Source organism: Molothrus aeneus, chromosome 2, assembly GCF_037042795.1.
Source record: "Molothrus aeneus isolate 106 chromosome 2, BPBGC_Maene_1.0, whole genome shotgun sequence".
In the NCBI taxonomy this organism is placed as follows: domain Eukaryota; kingdom Metazoa; phylum Chordata; class Aves; order Passeriformes; family Icteridae; genus Molothrus; species Molothrus aeneus.
In genome coordinates, this window is record NC_089647.1 from 72,005,561 (window position 1) to 72,017,935 (window position 12,375).

Here is a 12,375-nt window from a genome sequence, read left to right on the forward strand (position 1 = left end):
TTGAACACGTAGAAACTCCTTCTTAAGAGGAATTCAATTTTTCTTGCTGGAGGAGTAAGAAAATTATTTTGAAGAGCTGTGAGAGCGAATGCAAGATGAGTAAAAATGTCACATGACATTTTTGTTTCACGTTATCACAAGCACTGCCAGACTAAAAGTAATCAGTTATGTACCTTGTGTAAATCCTTCTTCTGAGCAGAACCATTTCCTTTTATTTCTTACTCAGCTTTAATCAACTTTTGAGTTTATCTGTAAACACATGCATGGATGCCAAGGACAAGAAGACCAGTGGGGGAACTCTCACCTGCATTAATTCATGGCACTTCTAAAAGTTTGACCACAGATGTTTGAATTTAAATGGTGATGGGACTGAAAACTCTATGACTATGACAAAATTCTTGGAGCTGGGGAGCAGCTGGGTTAACTAATATCCTTGGGATGTGTAAGAAATATGCAAGCAGCCAGAAAACTGAGGAACCCACTGTAAACTGAAGAATTCTTAAGTGTAAAGCACATTTTCAAGGAGCCACTTGAAAATTTTAGTATATGGGTTTAGTAAAATCTCAGTTAATGAATCAATTAAACCTCAAACAAACTTTTGAATAACTTCTAAACGTGGAGACAACAGCCAGTGGAAGTTCAGACTATTTTATTCTGGCACCAGGAGGAAGACATACCAGTTAATGTTATTTTTGCTGTAGTTTGTTATTGATTTATATTTTTTTTCATTCAGAATTTTAATTTAATTCAGGCACAAGAGACATTGCTAGATTCTGAGTGCTACAGAGCTGTAGCAATCATTGTGATCAATTCATGCTTTTTCAAGCAGGATAGAGAAATGAATCATAAAATAATCTGTCCCAGACATAAGACTGAAGTATGAGTCTCATTGAATTTGGGAGTTTAAATGGCAGATCAGATTATAATGCACGAAACACTCAAAGTCATTTGAGAGACCTAGAATTACCCTTCAAATTGGATTTGCCAAGCAAAGAAGTCATGAAGTCTGGACTGAAGCACATGTAGTGTTTATGATACTCAGTTCCTGTAGTAATAATGATAATTTCAAATTACTAAAGGGAAATGGAATCAGAAAGGTGTTTTCTGAATTCAGAGTTGAACTAACAAAACAAATAGCAAGACAAAAAAAGGCCATGTGCAATGTTAGACAAAACAACACATTCGGTGTTTTGGAAAATAGTTACAATGGGGTTCCTAAGCATTTGCAAAAACAAGAAGAATTTGCACAGCAGACATCTACAAATTTTTAGCCCAAATGCGGTATTTATAGCACTCAATAATGGACTGGTTTATAAGCTTGAATTTGCAGGATATATATACTACTTTTAAGTGGAACAAACCAATGTACTAGAAGGAAGTCTACATTGGCAAAACTTATTTTAATTCCAGGTAAAAATGATTCTCCTTCATGAGAGAATACCAATGTCTCACACAGTCTTTAAGAAATAGTTTTCAAAATGACTACAAGAAACAGATGTCAGGAAAATCTTACCAGGGAGATGTACAGGTTCATGTCAGCAAATATCCAGTGTGGGTTTTAAAGTGTGAGAAGTGCACATCTGACTGACAACAGCACCTTGCTTCTTTGTGAAGTATCTGCGCAGCTATTCTGCAGAGCTGAGGCAATTTCATCTAAAAGATTATGTGTTATTATAAATCTTTAGCATATCTATCTTAAGGTAACTGCCTATGCAGTTCAACTATTGAGTTAATAAAAAAACGTGTTAGGATTTAAAGAAGTACCCTGGTGACAGAGAACTTTGATTTAGACAGCACATTGCTTCTTTTTAGGAAATGTTCTGGAAGGTATTAGCAGCACTTTGTAAGATATGAACTAAAGACTCCTAATGAGCCTAGATTATGTGCTTTTAGTAGGCTGTTTATTTTGAAATAAGCCTACATTTCCTCAGTGGGAAAAGGTCAGTGCCTTTGAAAGTGTCTCAGTCGAAATCTTCCTATCTAAATGTTTTCCAGTAAGTATAATCATATCTAGTGAACGCTTTTCCAAATGGACACTATGTCAGTACGCTGTAATTATACATTTTATGGAAAAACATGTAATTAACAGTGTTCTAAATCCACACAATTCAATTATAATACCATTCTTTTAATAGACTCTCATTTGCTATTGACATGTATTGCTATCTGTGTTTGACGGGCAAGCATGGTTTGTGATGTTCTACTTTATCTTCTACTGTTTCCTTCTAGATAGAGGTTGCGACATTTAACTCTGTGGTGATAAATGCCAATAATCCAAAATATAAGATTGTGTTCATCCACCACCAGTAAAAGCAATATTTTGCCTTTGTGCCCTTTCCTTTGGTGGAGAACATAATGAAATAAACACACACCATCCAGTTCTGAACACAAATATATACATATATATATATATATATATATATATATATATATATATATATATATAGTCAACTTCTGATTTCACAAGTGGGATATAATTGCCCATATCTGATCCAGTAATATTTTCTGTAACAAAAAGGGAATTTCAGTGTCTGAAGAAAGGTACAACAATGCAAGTATGGTTTATTTTTTCAAAATATGTCAGTTTTATTTTCTTCGAAGAACATTCGATTCTACAGTGTTTCCACTACTGTAGTAATTGATTTTGATTGTGTTCTGTCTCATTAGTAAACAACTGATATACCATGTTTACCTGGTAGTGTTCTGATGGTGTTGTCCAGACAATAAAATTGTTTTCAGGGTTGTTTGCTTTGATATCTGTAATCATGGTTGTTCTTCATAACTGCTCTCATAACAGGATATTACACATGCAAATTAACTGTCTTTTTATAGCAGTCTTATTAAAAATTATTATTCCCTCAGTGGGCTGAGGCAGCATGGAGGTGACATATGTGTTCTCTAGGGGAAGGAAGGGAACATATGAATGTATGACAAGTCTTTGCTTCAGGAAAATAAATGCATCTTTTTTAGTCAAGTGAAATTAAGTGAATTTTATTTTGGTCTAATTTTGAAGAGGTGTCTTGGAGTGCATTAATGAATAAAACACAAATACACAATATTAATCCTTCAGAGAGACAAGCTAGATTTCTGACTCATCTTCTTTACACTATGAGTATTAAACTCTAGAATGAGAGATTTTTTTTCACACATAAAAATATCAACAATGAGATTTAACATAACAACAGGTAAATTTTTATTTTCATGCATACATATTGCTCTCATCAGAAGCAACAAACATTAAAAACTGACCTTGGAAATGAAAATATTTTCCTAAATACTTATTTGAATTATTTAAGACCAAACATTTATAAAATAAAAGCCAAATACTTGTACTACATTACAAAAAGCAGACTGTGCTCAGGTAGAACACTACTTTTTTCACAAAATTTTTGTTAAAACCAGAAGAAAACACAGACAAAGCCTAACATTTGCAAATTAGGATAGATAGAGATGATAGATGGATAGATAGATAGATAGATAGATGATAGATAGATAGATAGATGATAGTAAAAATTTTTCTTCATTAGCTGTTTTGCTGATATTTATTCTCCAAAAAATGAGAATCTTACATCTATTTAAAAGTCAGTCCTCATAGTGAATTTGTCATTCCAAAGATGATTTGATGTCAAGGGTGACTGTACAGGGAGTCCAAACTTTTGCTTATTTAACAGAAACATTTCTACATTTTTTGTCTCATAGCAGTAGTCATTCTGCACTGAGCCTGCCCACCACAAGGAAATGCCACTGTTCCTGCAATCTCCAAGTACATCTCATTCTCAGTCAAGAATTAAATCCATCCTCTCAGGCTTTGCTTTTTTTGAGAAAAGAAGTTTGATTTCTTATATCTTTCGTATTCTTCTAATTCATCTGAGTTGCCTTGACACTACTAAAATAAAATAAGAAAGAGAGAGAGAAAGGAAGGAACTAGGAAGGAAGGACACAAAAAAAACCCCCAAAAACCCCAAAACCCCAAAAATTCATTATTTGTAGCCAAATGAAGACTTTTGAGCTTGTATGTTTTTGTCTTGCCTTGCCTTTCTTTACTTGCTTTTCCTTCCTTACCCTGCAATAGTCAATGCATTTAGCCCAAATCCTAAAAAGAAGGTAGAAAGCAGTATGGACACTTTTTAACTCAGAGATAATTGATGTCTTTCTTTTGGCTTTGTTTTATGTGGGGTCAGCAGAAACCTCTATCTGCACATTCAACTTATTGTCCCCTAAAAATGAGATCAAAAAATAAATAGGAAGGGTAATGATGTTGTTCTCTAAAACAGAGTGTGAAAATCAAATCAAGAGTAGATTGGAAACAAAAACTGTTCCTATCTTCTATAGGAGGTCTGCACAAGGAATGGTGAAGATTTTTGATTCCATTTTATGTCCTGGCATAGGTGAGAAGGGATTCAAGACTAAATCTATAGTCTTGACATCTGATGTTAAAAACATTAGACATTAAAAACAAAAGCAAGTCACCAATCTTCAGATTTCCAGAGCAGGACGCTTTGAGACAGTTAATGTGTTAAAATGAAACAAAATATGTCAAGAAGGAGTGAGATGGACATCTGTGGTCTCTGCTCAATAGAAAATTAACCACTGAAACTGAAAAGGTAATCATATCTCATTAAAATCGTATATATTTACTGTTTTCCTGTTATAGAGAGAAAAATTATGGAATCGTTATGAGGTAGGTTTTTGCAACCTGCTGATTCTGTACTTTTGAACTTTAAGCTTTCAAACACCTATTTAATTTTATTATTTTAGTGGTGGGATTTCACTGTGGGCTTAGCAACGTTTATGCCTCCTGGAACTCAACTATGTTTGCCTCATAGTGTACTCATAGTTCTGAAAGTTTGAGTAAATGCAGACGTAAGGAAAAAACTGCTGAGGTGTTTAGTCATCACTGAGTCACCTTGCTGGTCAGGCTGTTCCTGTGCAGGAGTAGCATGGTGACATGATGTCTGCTTTGTCTCCATCCACACCACAGACAGCAGAGGTGAGGACTGCAAGGTCCAACAAGAGCTGTGGGCCACACTTGTCCCTTGGACTGGGAACAATCCGTGAAAACCTATAGCACTTTCATAAGTAAAAAATGTGAGTTCAATGCGCAAAATTCAGCTGTGAGAGAGAAGAAGCAAAACTTATTTTTCATTAGTCTTTAATTTTTAAATGAATTAAATTTGTGAGTAAGTTACTGGTTGATTTCAGTGCTGTTAATCTAGGTAACATTCCAGTTACATTCCAGTCTCTTAGCAGTTGGTGCTCCTAGTTTTTTTTCAGCTGAATACTACCTCAAAAAGCTGTCTTCTTCCTGAGATGGAAGAGATTTTGAATGTATGTGTAATCCCAGTGTTTCTTTTACACTGTAAAAACCAATACAGTGGCATTATCTCTCTTAGGATATTTATTAAAAAAAAATACTGTCATAGTCACTTGTTTTAAAGTATAGAGGGCCAGATGGGAAACTTTTTCTCTGCAGTTAAAAATGAGAGTACTTACGTAGTGCCAGGACAAAAGAGGTTTCCAAATTTATTAAACTAAGGTGAATAGCAGCATCTTGAGAAACAGCTGTGCAACAACAGACTTAATTTGTGAATTCCTTTTTTATAATGGCTTTAATCAAGACAGTTGTTTCAAATTCTTCTGGGTGCCATGGCCAAAGGGAACAGCTTTAATCCTTGGATTTATCTGGTTTCCATATATTGTGTACCTTTCAAATACATTACTCAAAATATAAACATTCCCAAGGTCAAGTTACAGAATAAAATTATATGAACGTAGCGTCATAAAATATTAATAGTACTGTGTGACTGAACAGTCACAGAAAATGGTAAAAAGCCTCAACTGCTGAATGTACTGCATTACTGATGCTAAGCTCCAATACTGGTTGGAGGAATATGTCTATACAGACATACTGCAAAGCCCTTAAGCCCATTTTACATATTAAAACATCCAAAATTTGCATCCATACCACACAGGCTATTGCACATTAAGTCTTTCGTAGTAGCAGATTATTCTCCAGTGCTAACAATCATTTTATTCCTAGTTGACATGCACAGCACTACAGTAATCCTAGCTAATCAAAATTCAATTGTCAAGAGGCAGGAGAAATGTCTTCATGCATATTACACTCTACCACCTTTCATAATCATAAAGTTGTAGAATCATAGAATGGCCTGGTTAGGAAGGCACCTTAGAGATCATCAAACCTCCCCAGTCCTGAGCAAGACCATCTTCTTCTAGAATAGGTAGCTCAAAGTCCCATCCAACCTGGCCTTGATCATTGACAGCGATGGGGCATTCAGAGCTACTCAGGGCAACATGTGCCAGTGCCTCACCATTGTCACAGTAAAGAATTTCTTCCTAACATCTAATCTAAAGCTATTCTCTTCCAGTTTGAATCCATTTCCCCTTTTTGTATTGCTACATGTCTTTGTAAAAAGTCTTTCTCCATTTTTTTTGCAGGTTCCCTTTAGGTGCTGGAAAGCTGAAATTAGGTCTCCCCAAAGCCTTCTCCTCTCCAGGCTGAACAATGCCAATTCTCTTACACTTCCCTGGTTAGAAATCACTTCAAGCAATTAAGTCTGTAGGCTTTTAAACTTAATTTACATAAAATCTGTCTTCACTTATGCACCCTGTTATGTGAAATACACTTTTATCTTTAAATGCATTCTCTGATACTAAGAACAGTGCAAGATACCAGAAAATGTATTACTGGCCCAGCAGGACTTCGTGTAAAGGGAATTTGTGAGAACAGCAAGCCCTCAGTTTCCTCAGTGATCTGCAGTGGATTTATATGACAGTAACCAGGACTAAGAGACACACTTCTCTTTGTAATCAGAGACTTGAAGGATCAATTTACAGAGAAAGGATAACCCCTGAATTTTCAGATTCTATTGTGAAGAGACAGGCAGATGAAAAACAGCAAAAAACTAGGGGTAGGCAGATTAATGAGAAAGAATATGGCAGAAAAAAGCCTCTGGAGGTAATATTGAACAGCCATTTCTAAAGTGAAGCCAGGCAGCTTCATTCCAGACAGAAGGAGTTAATGCAAAAGTTTTTTAACTCAGTTACTAAGAGCAATTGTGATGTGTATTCAGCAGGAATGGGAGACATTGCCTTTCGGGACATCACCCCTCCCTTCATTTTATGTTCATCCAGTGTGTCCTGTTAAGATTGGGGGTTCCAGCAGGAGAGCATCTATTCCCAGAGATCCAAAACATAAGCCCGGATACCTAAATCTAAGTGATGTGGAGTCTGGTAAGGAATGCAAGGCAAGTTAAGGAATATTTCTGCAATTGTAAAGCAAGTGATATATATCCATTGCAACAGAATTATCATAGAGCTATCTGTTATGTAATTAGATGGCTTTGAATGTTGTCCCTGCCACTGAAAGAACCATAGAATATTGTACGCATTAAAGAAGAGGAAAATATAAATGAGCTTTTGAAAATAAAGAATTCATCTGTTATATCTTTTTTCAACTAAGTTGGAAGCCTGAATTGAATTGAATAAAAAGAAAGAAAAAGGATATACTCTTGTTTCTGTGGTCTAGTTGGCACAGTAGGGAACTGGTTGAATTTTCTTACTTTTATATTATAGTGCATTCAGCCATCAATTTTTCCCATGCATCATGCCCTGAGAGTTCAAAGCTGCTGCAGGGTTAGTATTCTGTATCAGCATTGATAATCAGGAGTTAAGTGTTCTTTATTTTCAAACTTTCAGAACAAGCTCATTTCTTTCCTCCTGTGTACTCTTCACACTGACATGGGTTCACTCATTCCTGTGAGCTGAGAGAGAGTACATAAATTTTGAACATGCCAATCCATATCTCGACTGACTGCTTTGTGCCACCTCACCATTTCAAAGAGTCAAGGCAAAAAAATTGAAAAAATACTGTACAGAATGCATTACTAAAGTAATTTTAGACCTGGATAGTAAATTTTACCTTAGTACTGAATGACCACAATCTATTACAGGGTTATTAATTGCTATCAGAATGTTAAAGTAATTATAGATGAAACTTATTGCAGTCATTTGAATATTGATAAAAACTACATTTTCCCACAGATTTGGCATGGTGTCTTGATGATAATATTGCCTTTGCATTTTGTGATTTGTATAGTGTAATTTACTTCACAGGAGGTATATTAATATTCTTTTTAATTTTTTCCTGGGTTCGTTAGTTGATGCCTGTATCATTGTATGTAAAATGCACTCTGCTTTCCAGTTTCCAAATCTTTACTAAAAATGGTAAAAATAACTTTGTTACAGGAGCTATAAACTTCAGCTTCCAAGGAAATATTTGTCTTAGAACTTTAGTGTCTTTTTTTAAAAAAAATGAATAGCTACATACAGGCATGTCTTTTTTCCTTCCTCCTTCCTACTTTTCTCATCTTTCCCTTTCTTCTGTTTCTCCCAGATGTCAAACTGTTCTTTTTTTTCTTCACCTTAGCATATTTTGAAAACTTGAGGTAAAACTACAGAGCTATAGACAGGAGAAACCAATGGTGGAGGAAATATTGACTACCTAAGAACAGCTTTTCCACTTCTTCTGATTTATTATTTTCTTGTAAGCCTTTCACTGCTTAGCAAGTTTGAGCCATATATCAAAAGTCTTTCTTGTCCTACACTTTTCCACTTTGTAAGTCTTCAAGATGTCTTTAGTTCAAACACCAAGATAACTGAATTGATGAACAATTGTTCTATAGTCTATTGATGAACAATAGTTCTATTTTATCTCTAACTAAGCTATGGCTACTGCAGATATAAAGGTTGAATTTAGTAATGCAGATACCTTCTTCATTACAGAAAGATAAGTCAGCCTTTCACACTGAAAATAATTAAATATGATTGCAACAAGGAACGGTCTTTACAAGAGCAGTAGACTAACATTTAAAAAGCTAACAAAAGAAAAACCCTTTTAAAGAGAAAATTAATTTACACTGTATTTTTTGCAATCTAATACTGTCTTTATATACAGCCAGGAAAAAAGTCTAAATAAGCAAAATACCCTTCCAGGAAAATGAAGAATTATAGCTCTGTTAGAATAATATGTACCATAGCATACTGGAGTGTGTTTGGCGCAATTTCAGGGGGAAAAAAAGTAACAGATGACTTTTTTAGTTGTATTCTATTTATTTCTTTCTACTGAAAGCACAAAAATTATGGTTGCATCATGGGTAAGAATGTTTATCAGGAATTTTCATTGCTAATCAGATGAAAGGAAGCTTATGATAGCACTGTAGTTATGTGCATTGATAAATAGAACAGTATCCCCCCCTGTTACAGACAGCTCCCTGTATAGCAGATTGCAGATTTTAAGATAGAATTATTTTCCTAGAAGTTTTTTTATTTCTGTTTTTCATTTGTTTTGTTTTGTTTTTTTCCCTAGTCAAAATGCTTTAAAAACTGGAAAAGCTCAGTGTCCTTCCTGGTGTGAAACTGAGCACATTTCATATTTTCTTTGTTTCAGGAGGACAAGCAGTGGTTGTACAGGGTACAAAGCTCTTTGTGTGAAAGTCACAGACATATGTGGAGTGAAGGGAGCCAATCCTTGAACATGGTTTTTGCCTGTTATCTATAGGAGTCATCCCTGGATTTAACTACCCTCAGGCTTTATAGAAAAGTCAACTGGAGACTGTCCACAAGAGGTACAGAGAGTGACGTGACAATTAAACAATCTCTCTATCAGGAAACACTTTCTTGCATGAAAATCTTTTATTTAGTAGCATCAAAGTGTTATTGCTAAGTAGATAAGCAGCAGTTAGCTACCGAAAATACAGTGCCTACACTCTGCATAATAGATATTTCCTGCTCAATTGCTCTGCATGCACTTGTTACTGTCTGCAATGGTAATGTATATATACCAAGATTCTGCAGGAAAACGTGTATAACATGACAGCTGAAAAACTGTATTTTGTAATGTCATACTGAGAACATTGTAAAACCAACCAGTCAAGGAGAAAAAGCTTGATATAGTGGTTTTTGTCCATTTGTTATAAAAAGTTCTTGAAAGTATTCCTGTAAGCTCCAGATCATTTGTGAAGCTGTTGATACCAAGAAAAAAAATGCTAAGATTTTCCTCCTGACTTGTTCTTTTAACAAAAAAAATTTCTTTCTATTTAAGGAAGCACAATCACCAAATTAGTGCAAACACTAATTTTTCCAAAAGCAGACCCTCGGAGATCTTGCTCTAGATTCCGACTACCAGCATTTTGAGTTACCCCTAACACTGCAGGGTCTTGCAGTCACACCATCTATATCCTTCACTGAGAACATATGGGAACAGTGCAATTCTGAGTTTTTCTTATGCAAAATTAGATGTATTCTGGTTTAAACTGGGATAGAGTTAGTTTTCTTCCTAATAAAGCAAGATGCTGAATTTTAGACTGAGGATGAGAATAATGTTAATAATACACTGATGTTTTTGTTTTTGTTAAGTGGTGCTTACATTAAGCCAAGACCTTTTCTGCTCTGCACACCACCCCACCAGAGAACAGGCCTTGGGACCACAAGAAGTTGGAAGGAGACAGAGCCAGAGCAGTTGATCCCCACTGACCAAAGGTACTTTGTACTGCCCAATGTAGTACAAGGTTCTGTACTACACGGTGTTGTGCTTAGTACATAACCTGCGGAGAAAGCTGACTAGGGGTTGCTGCTCAAGAACTGGCTGAGCACGATTCGGTGGGTGGTGAGCAATTGCACTGTGCATTGTTCTGGATATTTTATTTTATCTCTCAATATTAATGTTATTCTTTCCCCTTCAGATTCAGTCCTTTTAAAACATCTTTATCTATGCCCCCAAATCTTTCCTTTTTTCTCCACAATTCTGTCCCCCATCCCACTGGGGAGGAGAGTAAATGACTGACTATGTGGTGTTTAGCTACCTGTCAGATTAAACCATGATAATATGTCAAGTAGGATGAAAGAAGTAGGTTTTTATTTTAATGCTAAGTTAAACACTAGAATCTGCCATAGCTGAGAACAGGAAGTGCAACTGTACAGATGAGCTTGGGAGGTTTATCTTACAGTAACTTACCATGTTTGGTGCTGATTGGTTTTTACCTAAGTGATAGACAGGAAGTAACTAAAATTACAGTTAAAATTTTCATTAGCAAATGCAATTCTAAACATCATAAAATATTTTTATAGTAATTATACTTCATTCTATATAGTTATGTAGTTTGAAACTGCAAAAAAAGTCTTTTGACCAAAATAATGCTTATGGATAAAACTATATATATTTAAAGGTCTTAATAGAAGTATCTGTAACACTCTAACAGGAGTTACAATAAGCTGTCCTTTAAAATCCTTTAAAATATTATGGAAGGGAAAATCATGTACTTATGCTTACTTTTCATCTGGAAATAATAATAATAGGGTTGAGGGGTTTTTTAGGAGATATATATATATATGTAAATAAGCCCAGGATACTCCCTGCTGCAAGTAAGGGAGAAACGTTAAAAATCCTTTTGGGCTGACAAGATATAAATTTTGTGTTTTCTAGAAAAATTCTTAAGCATCAGGTCACAGGTGAGAGGGAAAAGCAAGTCATGACAATGGAAATATTTTCAAATGTGTTTCTACTTTGAAACAAGCCGTGAAAAAATGTAACAGGCCTGCTTTTGATGGTGTTTTAAGTATGGTAACACAATTTGAAGATGGCTTTTTATGAAGCAGATCCTGAATGTTTAAACAAGATCAAAGTATGTGTAGAAGAACTGTGATATATATAAGGTATTCTGATGTTTGATCTTAATATATTTTATGTATACCAAAGATCGGCATTACTTAAGCACAGATTTACCAATATGTGACTTACGTACTCTAGTACTCTTTTAAATACCTAATCTCCTATTTCTCTCTAGTCCCTAGAGAAAAATGGTTCAGTGGGAGATTCAACGGACCACGTTGTGATGTTTAGGACTGCAACATCCAAAATGTAGGTATCCAAAACTCAATATACAGTGCTGATCTAGGTGCCTAGATATAACTATGCACCAAATACAGGAACTCAAATTAGTATTCAAAACAACCAGCTTGCTGAGTGCTGGCATGTTAAACACCACTGTATGAAACATGACGGAAGTTTGGAAGCTGAAGCACCTCACTGGGAATTCAGAACTCTGCTTTCATTCTGAGAGTGAGACTTTACTGAATACCAGTTCCCCCCTCTCTTCTATCTTGGTGCAGGAACCTTCCCATGGAATCTGCAAGTCAGAAATTGGAGTTTGACAGCAAGTTGTCTGTGATTTGCTTTTCTCAAGGTAATTCTGCACATTCCACGTGAATGATGTTTAAATGTCTTGTTCAATAACAGACCCAATCTTTTAGAAACCTAATTTCAATTGCCTTTCACACTTAAATATCTTCATTTTG